The sequence below is a fragment of the Rana temporaria genome, chromosome 2 (genome assembly GCF_905171775.1).
Source record: "Rana temporaria chromosome 2, aRanTem1.1, whole genome shotgun sequence".
NCBI lineage: Eukaryota > Metazoa > Chordata > Amphibia > Anura > Ranidae > Rana > Rana temporaria.
This window is the reverse complement of record NC_053490.1, coordinates 16,897,975-16,911,392: the sequence shown is the minus strand read 5'-3', so window position 1 is coordinate 16,911,392 and position 13,418 is coordinate 16,897,975. Positions and strand designations below refer to the sequence as shown.

Sequence of the window (13,418 nt, the reverse complement as noted above, 5' to 3'; positions counted from 1 at the left end):
CGCAGAGCTCTCCACGTATCGGTGGTGTTGTGTACGCAGATCTCCCCGTGTATCGGTGTTGTGTACGCAGATCTCTCCGTGTATCGGTGTTGTATACGCAGATCTCCCCGTGTATCGGTGTTGTGTACGCAGAGCTCTCCATGTATCGGTGTTGTGTACGCAGAGCTCTCCGTGTATCAGTGTTGTGTACGCAGATCTCCCCGTGTATCAGTGTTGTGTACGCAGATCTCCCCGTGTATCGGTGTTGTGTACGCAGAGCTCCCCGTGTATCGGTGTTGTGTACGCAGATCTCTCCGTGTATCGGTGTTGTGTACGCAGAGCTCTCCGTGTATCAGTGTTGTGTACACAGATCTCCCCGTGTATCGGTGTTGTGTACGCAGAGCTCTCCGTGTATCGGTGTTGTGTACGCAGATCTCCCCGTGTATCAGTGTTGTGTACGCAGATCTCCCCGTGTATCGGTGTTGTGTACGCAGAGCTCCCCGTGTATCGGTGTTGTGTACGCAGATCTCTCCGTGTATCGGTGTTGTGTACGCAGAGCTCTCCGTGTATCAGTGTTGTGTACACAGATCTCCCCGTGTATCGGTGTTGTGTACGCAGAGCTCTCCGTGTATCGGTGTTGTGTACGCAGATCTCCCCGTGTATCGGTGTTGTGTACGCAGAGCTCTCCGTGTATCGGTGTTGTGTACGCAGAGCTCTCCGTGTATCGGTGTTGTGTACGCAGATCTCTCCGTGTATCGGTGTTGTATACGCAGATCTCCCCGTGTATCGGTGTTGTGTACGCAGAGCTCTCCATGTATCGGTGTTGTGTACGCAGAGCTCTCCGTGTATCAGTGTTGTGTACGCAGATCTCCCCGTGTATCAGTGTTGTGTACGCAGATCTCCCCGTGTATCGGTGTTGTGTACGCAGATCTCCCCGTGTATCGGTGTTGTGTACGCAGATCTCTCCGTGTATCGGTGTTGTGTACGCAGAGCTCTCCGTGTATCAGTGTTGTGTACACAGATCTCCCCGTGTATCGGTGTTGTGTACGCAGAGCTCTCCGTGTATCGGTGTTGTGTACGCAGATCTCCCCGTGTATCGGTGTTGTGTACGCAGAGCTCTCCGTGTATCGGTGTTGTGTACGCAGATCTCCCCGTGTATCGTTGTTGTGTACGCAGATCTCCCCGTGTATCAGTGTTGTGTACGCAGATCTCCCCGTGTATCGGTGTTGTGTACGCAGATCTCCCCGTGTATCGGTGTTGTGTACGCAGATCTCCCCGTGTATCGGTGTTGTGTACGCAGATCTCTCCGTGTATCGGTGTTGTGTACGCAGATCTCTCCGTGTATCGGTGTTGTGTACGCAGAGCTCTCCGTGTATCGGTGTTGTGTACGCAGAGCTCTCCGTGTATCGGTGTTGTGTACGCAGAGCTCTCCGTGTATCGGTGTTGTGTACGCAGATCTCCCCGTGTATCGGTGTTGTGTACACAGATCTGTATCTTTGTGACAGGTCAGCTTAGAAGTTAGAACAGGTGTAGTTTTAGTGGGTGGGGCTGCGATGCGAGGTTGAAGTGTTGGGTGGGGTCAATGGGCACAAGTACAGGTGCAATGGCTGGTGATTGGTTGTGGGGTGGGCGAGGGGGTGTGGTCCCAGCTAGTGCTGACTCTTGGTTAGTGGTGCTTGCAGTGTACTCTGTCATGCTCTCTTGTGCAGGTGAGTCAATGTTTTACCGGTGTCCTCTGTGTGCACCCTTCCCGGGTGTGTCGCTGCAATCTCTCTGTATGAAATGTAGAGCTCGGTGTACGGGATAGTGCGTGTTGTCATTACAGGTACAATGTGTAGTGTGTTGTCACCAGCGATGTGACATGCACGTTGTCAGTGCTGGGTGCACCATGTTGGTAATACAGTTGTTGTGACTTGCTGTGGAATGAGATAGCGCCCCCCCTTCCTGTGATCTTTGGAAGCGCCTCTTGTGTTCCTCTCACTGTGTGACACCGAGTCTCAGGCAGCCCTACTTCTATTCCGGGGGACATCGGACAGATCCATTTCTCAGTAGAGTGTGTTAAGATGCAATTCCTTGTGTAAGAAAACAATAGATTTCGAGCCGGTGATCTGTCGTGCTGGTTCCAGCTATCGTGGAAGTTCCAGCGCATGCGCAAGCTGATGTGCTGAGATGGTTCCAGCTATCGGGAAAGTTCCTTCAAGGACTGCGCAGGCGCAAACTTGCTGACAGAAATCTCCGAACTTCGGCCGGCATCCAGGGCGACGTGGATTTCGAAGTAAGTGGCCAGTCGGTGCGCTTGGATGGCTCGCTGCGCTCGCTCGGCCTCCTGGCTCTTTTTTTTAACATCCTCCAATCCACGGGGATGTTGAAGAATGAGCCTGGATGCCAGGCGAGGTTCGGAGATTTCCGTCGGCAAGGATTGCGCCTGCGCAGTCATTGAAGGAACTTCCCCGTTAGGGGAACATTAAGGACAAGTCACCGGTTCACACAGGGGCGACTCAGCCGCCTGACAAGTCGCGCTCCGCTCTATTCGATGGAACCGTTCTAATAGGAGTGACTCAAGTCGCTCCGACTCAGAAAAAGGTTTCTGTGCGACTTCGGGGGCAACTCGGGGCAACCTCCATTGACTTCAATACAGAAGTCATTTTGCAAGTCGTCTTGAGATCGCCTAGCCGAGTCGCCCCCAAAGTCGTGCCGCCCCTGTGTGACCCGGTGATCTGCCAATGTGGGCCCAGATTCACAAAGGAGATACGACGGAGAATCTCAGATACTCCGTCGTATCTCTCAGAGTATCTATGCGACGGATTCATAGAATCAGTTACGCATAGATAGCCCTAAGATCCGACAGGTGTAACTATTTTACACTGTCGGATCTTAGGATGCAGTACCGCGGCCGCCGCTGGGGGGAGTTTGCGTCGTAAACCAGCGTCGGGTATGCAAATTAGGAGTTACGGCGATCCACGACGGTTTTTCGCGTTCGCTACGTCGCTGCTAGTCTAGTTTCCCGTCGCAAAGTTAGTCGTCGTTTTGGGTGCCCTAACTTTACACAGCACACGTATGTGCTGTATAAAGTATGGCTGTCGTTCCCGCGTCGAAATTTAAGATTTCACGTCGTTTGCGTAAGCCGTCCGGGAATACGGAATTACGCTACGCGCGTCGCCGTTCGAAAAAAATTACGTCACTGCGCGCAAAGCACAGCGGGAGTTACGAAACGGAGAATGCGCAGTAGGTCCGGCGCGGGAGCGCGCCTAATTTAAATGGCACACGCCCATTTAAATTACGCGGGCTTACGCCGGCGTAGTTTTCATTGCAAGTGCTTTGTGAATCAGGCACTTGCGATGAAAACTTGCGGCGGTGTAACGTATCTACGATATGTTACGCCGCCGCACTTCTACCTGAATCTGGCCCTTGGTTCCTCCTATCGATATGGTTCCCCTCTTGACTGCGCAGGCGCGATCCGAGCCGACGGAGATCACCGAACCTGAGTAGCAAGAGGTCCAGGGCGACGTGGAATTTGCTGTAAGTGGCCAGTCGGCCTCACGTCCTCACTTCTCTCGGCCTCCTGGCTCTTTTTTTTTTAACAATCCAATCCACAGGGATGTTAAGGAATGAACCTGGATGCCGCCCGAGGTTCGGAGATTTCCGTGGGCTTCGTCCGCGCCTGCGCAGTCAAGCAGGGAACCATCTCGATAGGGGAACTAGATCGACAAGACACTGGCTCTTACAATTTTTTATTTTTTTTTGGTAAATTAAAATGGATTGGAAAATGTGTATATATAGTTTGGACGGGTGATGATTGTTCTCATGTCAAGGGTGCTTGAGGTTACCTGATGTGGGGGAGGGGAGACTCGAGAAACAAGGGGGCATTCTTTCATCAGGTTGAGAAATACTGCGATATATTTCCTGAATATACGCTATTGTACGTACATAACGTTTTATTCCTGGAAACTCCTCTGTGTGTATCAATCTTCTTTTGTATAGATCTGTTTGTCCCCAAGCTTGTTTACATTTACTTACCTCTGCTGGAAATCTATTCCAAGCGTCAACTACACTTTCAGATACAAAAAATACTTTCTTCGGCTGGTTCTGAACTTTCCTCCTGCTAGTTTGAGGTTGTGTCCCCGGGTCCTGGAGCTTCATGTTGAACGTTTCGCCCTCCTGAACCCTATTCACCCTCTTGATGTATTTAAAGTTTTATAGGTAGATTCACAAAGAGTTACGCCGGCGTATCAGTAGATACGCCGTCGTAACTCTGAATCTGCGCCGTCGTAAATTTAAGCGTATTCTGGAAACCAGATACGCTTAAATTAGGCTAAGGTACGAGCGGCGTAAGTCTCCTACGCCGTCGTATCTTAGGGTTCATATTTACGCTGGCCGCTAGGTGGCGCTTCCGTTGAGTTCGGAGTAGAATATACAAATGCCTAGATACGCCGATTCAGAAACGTATGTGCGCCCGTCGCAATTAGTTACGCCGTTTACGTTAGAGATACGCCGGCGTAAAGATAAAGCTGGTCCCTAGGTGGCGCAGCCCATGCAAGGTATGGACGTCGGAACAGGCCTATATTTTTACGTTGTTTGTGTAAGTCGTACGCGAATCGGGCTGGACGTAATTTACGTTCACGTCGGAACGGCGTACTTTGGAGCAATGCACACTGGGATTTGTCCGCGTCAATAACGTCGGGTCACGAGTAATTTACATAAAACACGCCCCCTCATCCTCATTTGAATTAGGTGTGCTTACGCCAGACCATTTACGCTACGCCGCCGTAACTCAGGAGGCAAGTGCTTTGTGAATACAGCACTTGCCTCTCTGACTTACGGCGGTGTATCGTATATGCGATACGCTATGCCGCCTCAAAAGTGAGCCACCCTACCTGAATCCAGCTATTAGTCTTGTCTCCCCTTTCCCTTCTTTCCTCCAGGCTGTAAATGTCAAGTTCCTGGTTTGTTTCATCCCTCAGGGCCCTTTCACACATGTGGACAGTATGGCCCAGATTCACAGAGAGCAAGGCGCACATTACGCCGCCGTAGAGCACACACCGTACGCCACGCCAACGTATCGCGGAGAGGCAAGCATTGCATTCAGCAAGCCAGTGCTCCCAAACGCTGCGCCAGAGTGGCGTAGGTTTCGAAGGCGCACGCCGGCGTAGGTGGAAGTGGGCGTGACTCCATGCAAATGATGGGCCGAGCGCCAGACAGGTACGTATAACGAACTGCGCATGCGCCGCGACGTGGACGCATACACAGCACCCCCCTGCGCCTGCTTACAACCACGCCGGCACAACTGCCTAAGCTACGTTGGATCGATTTTGTACGCCGCGAACATAACGTACGCCCAGCCAGACACACGTCCAACGCATAATACGCCGGCTTGTGTTCCCTGGTGAAGACCTGTGCATGTCTGTTGCCGGGTTGCCCCTCCTTTATGGGGAATAACTTTACGCCGGACGTATAACTTGCGCGCATCTTGCGTAGCATGCGCCGGACACACGCACGTTCGTGAATCGGCGTATTTCCCTCATTTGCATGTTTTGAATGGCTAATCAATGGGAGCAGCCCCATGCATCCAGCCCATATGTGCGCCCACCCTACGCCGGTGTGTGCAAGCTACATCGGCGGGTTGTAGCCTGTTTTTAGGCGCATGTTGGTTCGTGGGTCTGGCGCACACATACGCCGGCGCATATTGGCACTTACGTTGGCGCAACGTGATAGGCCCCGTACACACGACAGAGGAACTCGACGTGCTTGGCACGTCAAGTTCCTCGTCGAGTTTTGGGATGAAGCCGCCGAGGAGCTCGGCGGGCCGGCTTCTCCCATAGAAGAACGAGGACAACGAGAAAATAGAGAACATGTTCTCTATTTTCTCGTCGTGTTCCTCGGCGGCTCCATCGAGCCAAAACTGTACAGACGACAGAGTTTCTCGGCAGAATCCGGGTTTTGACCGAGTTTCTCGGTGAATTCTGCCGAGAAACTCTGTCGTGTGTACGAGGCCTTATACGTCGGCGTAAGTGCTTTGTGAATCTGGGCCAATGTCCGTATTTCATCCATCCGTTTTTGGATGAAATACAAACATACATGTATCCCTATGGGATAGCGGATGATCCGCTGACACCCGATCCCATCAGTCCCCGCTATGGTCCGATTTTGCAGACGGAAAAAAAATCCTATTTTTCCATCCGTCTGCGGATCAGATCGGGTGAACACGGACAGCCGGTCCGTGTTCATTCTATCCCCCCCATAGGGGAGAGCAGAGATCTGACAGGGCAGTCCCTGCACAGTGTGTGGGGACCGCCCTGTCATCTGCCGGCTCAGCGGGGATCAAAGGAGCGATCCCCGCTGAGCAAGCGGATGAGACATGTACATGTGAAAGGGGGCCTCAGACCTTTCACCATTTTTGTTGCCCGTCTCATTCTATGTGATCAGTATATTTTTTAAGGGAGATCTCCAGAATTGGACACAGTATTCTAAATCAAGAATTAGGATGTTTTCCCCTTCTCCCCCCTGCTGGTGACCCCTCTATATTGAGGAATCGGGATCTCTTTCCTCCTGCTGGTGACCCCTCTATATTGAGGAATCGGGATCTCTTTCCTCCTGCTGGTGACCCCTCTATATTGAGGAATCGGGATCTCTTTCCTCCTGCTGGTGACCCCTCTATATCGAGGAATTGGGATCTCCTTCCTCCTGCTGGTGACCCCTCTATATTGAGGAATTGGGATCTCCTTCCCCCTGCTGGTGACCCCTCTATATTGAGGAATTGGGATCACCTTCCTCCTGCTGGTGACCCCTCTATATTGAGGAATTGGGATCTCCTTCCTCCTGCTGGTGACCCCTCTATATTGAGGAATCGGGATCTCTTTCCTCCTGCTGGTGACCCCTCTATATTGAGGAATCAGGATCTCCTTCCTCCTGCTGGTGACCCCTCTATATTGAGGAATCGGGATCTCCTTCCTCCTGCTGGTGACCCCTCTATATTGAGGAATTGGGATCTCCTTCCTCCTGCTGGTGACCCCTCTATATTGAGGAATCGGGATCTCTTTCCTCCTGCTGGTGACCCCTCTATATTGAGGAATCGGGATCTCCTTCCTCCTGCTGGTGACCCCTCTATATTGAGGATTTGGGATCTCCTTCCTCCTGCTGGTGACCCCTCTATATTGAGGAATCGGGATCTCCTTCCTCCTGCTGGTGACCCCTCTATATTGAGGAATCGGGATCTCCTTCCTCCTGCTGGTGACCCCTCTATATTGAGGAATCGGGATCTCCTTCCTCCTGCTGGTGACCCCTCTATATTGAGGAATCGGGATCTCCTTCCTCCTGCTGGTGACCCCTCTATATAGAGGAATCGGCATCTCCTTCCTCCTGCTGGTGACCCCTCTGGTGCAAGGGCGTCAAACTCCATTTCATTGTGGGCCGCATCAGCATTATGATTGCCCTCAAAAGGGCCGGTTCTATCTGTAGGATTAGATGTCCAGCGCATCCCCTCCCCTTACATTAGATGTCAAGAGCCATCAGAAGTTGAGTCCCCCCACTCTCCCTTACATCACAGTGCACCCCCTTACTTTATGCTGTTGCTGGGAAGAAGCTGGATGCATTGCTTGAAAGCAGAAAGTAAAGGTCTGGCGGAGGACCAGAGGAGGGCTGGAGCTGAAGGAGAGGTGCAAGGGCCACATAAAAGGGCCTGGAGGGCCACATTTGCTGGCCGTGTGTTTGACACCTGTGCTCTAGTGATATAAAGATCTGTATAGAAGAATCAGGACCTCCTTCCTCCTGCTGGTGATCCCTCTATATAGAGGAATCAGGACCTCCTTCCCCCTGCTGGTGACCCCTCTAGTGATATGAAGATCTGTATAGAGGAATCAGGACCTCCTTCCCCCTGCTGGTGATCCCTCTATATAGAGGAATCAGGACCTCCTTCCCCCTGCTGGTGACCCCTCTAGTGATATGAAGATCTGTATAGAGGAATCAGGACCTCCTTCCTCCTGCTGGTGACCCCTCTATATAGAGGAATCAGGACCTCCTTCCTCCTGCTGGTGACCCCTCTATATAGAGGAATCAGGACCTCCTTCCTTCTGCTGGTGACCCCTCTATATAGAGGAATTGGGATCTCCTTCCTCCTGCTGGTGACCCCTCTATATAGAGGAATCAGGACCTCCTTCCTTCTGCTGGTGACCCCTCTATATAGAGGAATCAGGACCTCCTTCCTTCTGCTGGTGACCCATCTATATAGAGGAATCAGGACCTCCTTCCTCCTGCTGGTGTTCCCTCTATATAGAGGAATCGGGATCTCCTTCCTCCTGCTGGTGTTCCCTCTATATAAAGGAATCGGGATCTCCTTCCTCCTGCTGGTGACCCCTCTATATAGAGGAATCGGGACCTCCTTCCTCCTGTTGGTGTTCCCTCTATATAGAGGAATCGGGATCTCCTTCCTCCTGCTGGTGACCCCTCTATATTGAGGAATCAGGATCTCCTTCCTCCTGCTGGTGACCTCTCTGTATAGAGGAATCGGGATCTCCTTCCTCCTGCTGGTGACCCCTCTATATTGAGGAATCAGGATCTCCTTCCTCCTGCTGGTGACCCCTCTATATTGAGGAATCAGGATCTCCTTCCTCTTGCTGGTGACCCCTCTATATTGAGGAATCGGGATCTCCTTCCTCCTGCTGGTGACCCCTCTATATAGAGGAATCAGCATCTCCTTCCTCCTACTGTTGATCCCTCTAGTGATATAAAAATCTATATAGAGGAATCGGGACCTCCTTCTCCTGCTGATGATCACTCTAGTGAGAACCTCCTTCCACCTGCTGGTGATCCCTCTAGTGATAACGTCCTTCCTCCTGCTGGTGATCCCTCTAGTGATAACGTCCTTCCTCCTGCTGGTGATCCCTCTAGTGATAACGTCCTTCCTCCTGCTAGTGATCCCTCTAGTGAGAACCTCCTTCCTCCTGCTGGTGATCCCTCTAGTGAGAACCTCCTTCCTCCTGCTGGTGATCCCTCTAGTGAGAACCTCCTTCCTCCTGTTGGTGACCCCTCTAGTGACAACCTCCTTCCCCCTGCTGGTGATCCCTCTAGTGAGAACCTCCTTCCCCCTGCTGGTGATCCCTCTAGTGAGAACCTCCTTCCTCCTGCTGGTGATCCCTCTAGTGAGAACCTCCTTCCTCCTGCTGGTGATCCCTCTAGTGAGAACCTCCTTCCCCCTGCTGGTGCCCCAGAATTATATTCCCTTTCCCAACTTCCAAGTCGCCCTGTTTGCTCATTTTGCAATTATCTGAAATGAGTACCCCCAAATTATTTTTCCTCTGTAGTTCTGATTAACACTGTACCCCCAATATTGTTCTTTGTCAGCAGATTCAATTTTCCTCAGTGCATTATTTTACAATCATTGCCTTGGCCGATCTTTGAGCAATGTCAAACCCTGTTCCATGTTAACCACTTAAGGGCCCCTTCACACCGATATACGCCGCCGGCGCGTGCACGCGACCCAGTCCGAAGCTCCGTGACCACAGCCGCAGGACCCGCGGACCCGATCGCTGCTGGAGTCCCGCGATCGGTCCCCGGAGCTGAAGAACGGGGAGAGCTGTTTGTAAACACAGCTTCCACGTTCTTCACTGTGGCGTCGTCATCCATCGTGTGTTCCCTTATATAGGGACACACAATCAATGACGTCACACCTACAGCCACACCCCCCTACAGTTAGAAACACACATGAGGTCACGCTTAACTCCTTCAGCGCCCCCTTGTGGTTAACTCCCAAACTGTAATTGTCATTTTGACAGTAAACAATGCATTTTTCATGTATTTTTTGCTGTGAAAATGACAATGGTCCCAAAAATGTGTCAAAATTGTCCGAAGTGTCTGCCATAATGTCGCAGTCACGAAAAAAATCGCTGATTGCCGCCATTAGTAGTAAATAAAAATGCAATAAAACTATCCCCTATTTTGTAAACGCTATAAATTTTGCGCAAACCAATCGATAAACGCTTATTGCTTTTTTTTTTTTTTTTTTTTTACCAGAAATAGGTTGAAGAATACGTATCGACCTAAACCGAGGAAAAAAAAAAGTTTTTTTATATATTTTTGGGGGATATTTATTATAGCAAAAAGTAAAAAATATTGATTTTTTTTCAAAATTGTCGCTCTTTTTTTTGTTTATAGCGCAAAAAATAAAAACCGCAGAGGTGATCAAATACCACCAAAAGAAGGCTCTATTTGTGGGGAAAAAAAAAGGACGCCAATTTTGTTTGGGAGCCACGTCGCACGACCGCGCAATTGTCTGTTAAAGCGCCGCAGTGCCAAATCGCAAAAACTGGCCGGGTCCTTTAGCTGCCTAAAGGTCCGGGTCTTAAGTGGTTAAAGACAACTCAGCCCTATTGTGCCCCTTTTTGCCATCATCTCTCCCCTTCTTTTTTCTCCTTTTCTCTCTCTCTCTCTTTCTCCTTTTTTTCTCCTTTTCTCTCTCTCTTTCTCCTTTTTTCTCCTTTTCTCTCTCTCTTTCTCCTTTTTTCTCCTTTTCTCTCTCTCTCTTTCTCCTTTTTTCTCCCTTTCTCTCTCTCTCTCTCTTTCTCCTTTTTTCTCCTTTTCTCTCTCTCTTTCTCCTTTTTTCTCCTTTTCTCTCTCTCTTTCTCCTTTTTTCTCCTTTTCTCTCTCTCTCTCTCTCTCTTTCTCCTTTTTTTTCTCTCTCTCTCTCTCTCTCTCTCTTTCTCCTTTTTTCTCCCTTTCTCTCTCTCTCTCTCTCTCTCTTTCTCATTTTCTCTCTCTTTCTCCTTTTTTCTCCCGTTCTCTCTCTCTTTCTCATTTTTTCTCCCTTTCTCTCTCTCTCTCTCTCTCTTTTTCTCTCTCTCTTTTTTTTCTCTCTCTCTCTCTCTCTCTTTTTCTCTCTCTCTCTTTTTTTCTCTCTCTCTCTCTCTCTTTTTCTCTCTCTCTCTCTTTTTCTCTCTCTCTCTCTCTTTTTCTCTCTCTCTTTTTCTCTCTCTCCTTTTCTCTCTCTCTCTCTCTTTTTCTCTCTCTCTCTTTTTCTCTCTCTCTTTTTCTCTCTCTCTCTTTTTCTCTCTCTCTCTCTTTCTCTCTCTCTCTCTCTCTTTCTCCTTTTTTCTCCCTTTCTCTCTCTCTCTTTCTCCTTTTTTTCTCCTTTTCTCTCTCTCTTTCTCCTTTTTTCTCTCTCTCTCTCTCTTTCTACTTTTCACTCTCTCTTTCTCCCTTTCTCTCTCTCTCTCTTTCTCCCTTTCTCTCTCTCTCTCTTTCTCCCTTTCTCTCTCTCTCTTTTTCTCCTTTTCTCTCTCTCTCTCTCTTTCTCATTTTCTCTCTCTCTCTCTCTTTCTCATTTTCTCTCTCTCTCTCTTTCTCCTTTTCTCTCTCTCTCTCTCTTTCTCCTTTCTCTTTCTAATTTTTTCTCCTTTCTCTCTCTTTCTCCTTTTTTTTTTCTCTCTTTCTCCCTTCCTCACATTTCTCGTCTCTCCTCTTTATCCCCTCTGAATATTTTCCTCCTCCTCTATTTGCAGTAGAACAGGTTCTCCCGCTCTGTATATCCTGGAAAAGTCTCATCAGATGCCAGTCTCCCCCGCCCGCCCTCTTCATACACTGTGGATTCCACATGTGCTGGGTTCCTCTTCTGCCTGCCCCTTGTCACAGGGAGGATTGTCATTGGTTGGATTACAGCCTGAAATCTGCTAATTGCAGGTGGCTACGTTTTTTGCACCAATTGGGGTGGGACAGGCAACAAAAGCCATCGGCCATGCTTATTAGGAAATAGAAGGAACTTTCCACACCCAGAACTTCACTTTCTGACACTCGGTTATGTAGCTTTATTATTTTCACCGGTTTCTTGTACTCCAATAGCCAGATTCACGTAGGCGGCGCAACGTTAGGCAGGCGTAGCGTATGGCATATACGCTAAGCCGCCGTAAGTTAGAGAGGCAAGTGCTGTATTCACAAAGCACTTGCGTCCTAAGTTACGGCGGCGTAGCGTAAATGGCCCAGCGTAACCCCGCCTAATTCAAAATAGGCGTGTTGTATGGTAATGAATTCACAATTCATTACCATACATGTAAATGAAGCGCCGATCGTACGGCGCATGCGCGCGCATGCTCAGTATCACGTCGCAAATACGGCTTGCTTTCGACGTGAACGTAACTTACGCCCAGCCCCATTCACGGACGACTTACGCAAACGACGTAAAACTTTTAAAATTCGACGCGGGTCCGACGTCCATACGTAACATTGGCTGCGACATCTTTTTGGTGGAATAACTTTAGGCCTGAAAACCCCTTACGTAAACGTCGTATCTTTACTGCGATGGCCGGGCGTACGTTCGTGAATAGGCGTATCTAGCTGAATTTACATATTCTAGGCGTAAATCAGCGTAGACGCCCCTAGCGGCCAGCGTAAATAGACAGCTAAGATACGACGGCGTAGGAGACTTACGCCGGTCGTATCTTAGCAATATTTAAGCGCATCTCAGTTTGAGCATACGCTTAAATATACGACGGCGCGGGTTCGGAGTTACGACGGCGTATCTACTGATACGCCCGTCGTAACTTTCCTGAATCCGGCTATAAGACACCACCCTGGTTTTGCATTGCCCATGGACTGCAATGCATTTGCCATTATGGCAGAATTTAGCAGATATCTCCCTGGTCCCCCATCATCTGCTGGTTCTAAAATAACAGCCAATACCGTGTGAGGGATCGGGTATCCCGACGCTTCATAATCACCTTCAGGATCGCCCCAGGACAAATGGCGCCCAAACTGCTACTGTCAAATGTGGGGACATGTGGGGCTGCTTTAGTCGCTCTATCTTAATTTATTTGGATCTGGACCTGGGTGGATAAAAATTGATGATTAAAAAATAAAAAATCTGACTTTTTTTTTTTTAACTGGTTGCCGACCATCCGCCATCGTTTTACGGTGGCAGATCGGCCCCCCTGCGCGAAAGCACGTAGCTATACGTCGGCTCTTGCGCAGCGGCGCACACGCGCGCCCCCCGCTCTCCCCCGACTCCTGTGCGCGTACAATGTATGAACAGCGATCAGTCATTTCCCCAAGTCAGTCCCACCCCCCTACAGTAAGAACACACCCAGGGAACATACTTAACCCATTCCGCCGCCCCCTGGTGTTAACCCCTTCACTGCCAGTGGCATTTTTATAGTAATCAATGCATTTTTATAGCACTGATCGCTATAAAAATGTGTCCGAAGTGTCCGCCATAATGTCGCAGTACCGAAAAAAAATCGCTGATCGCCGCCATTACTAGTAAAAAAAAAAAATATTAATAAAAATGTCATAAAAATACCCCCTATTTTGTAAACGCTATGGGCCAGATTCACGTAGGAGATCGTATCTTTGTTCGGGCGTAGCGTATCCTATTTACGCTACGCCTCCGCAACTTCGACAAGCAAGTGCAGTATTCACAAAGCACTCGCTCCGTAAGTTGCGGCGGCGTAGCGTAAATC

General features: G+C 49.6%; 1 protein-coding gene across 2 annotated transcripts in view; it reads left to right on the top strand.

Moving 5' to 3' along the window:
* ARFIP2 (ADP ribosylation factor interacting protein 2) overlaps window positions 1-13,418 on the top strand; it is a 113,261-nt gene that overhangs the window by 27,207 nt on the left and 72,636 nt on the right. The window contains exon 1 of one of the 2 annotated variants that reach the window (XM_040339907.1): window positions 1,620-1,688. The exons of the other annotated variant lie outside the window; for it this stretch is intronic. The gene's annotated coding sequence lies outside the window, so the exon portion shown is untranslated. Of the gene's footprint in view, window positions 1-1,619; window positions 1,689-13,418 lie in introns of those variants that run through there. 2 annotated transcript variants of the gene reach the window in all.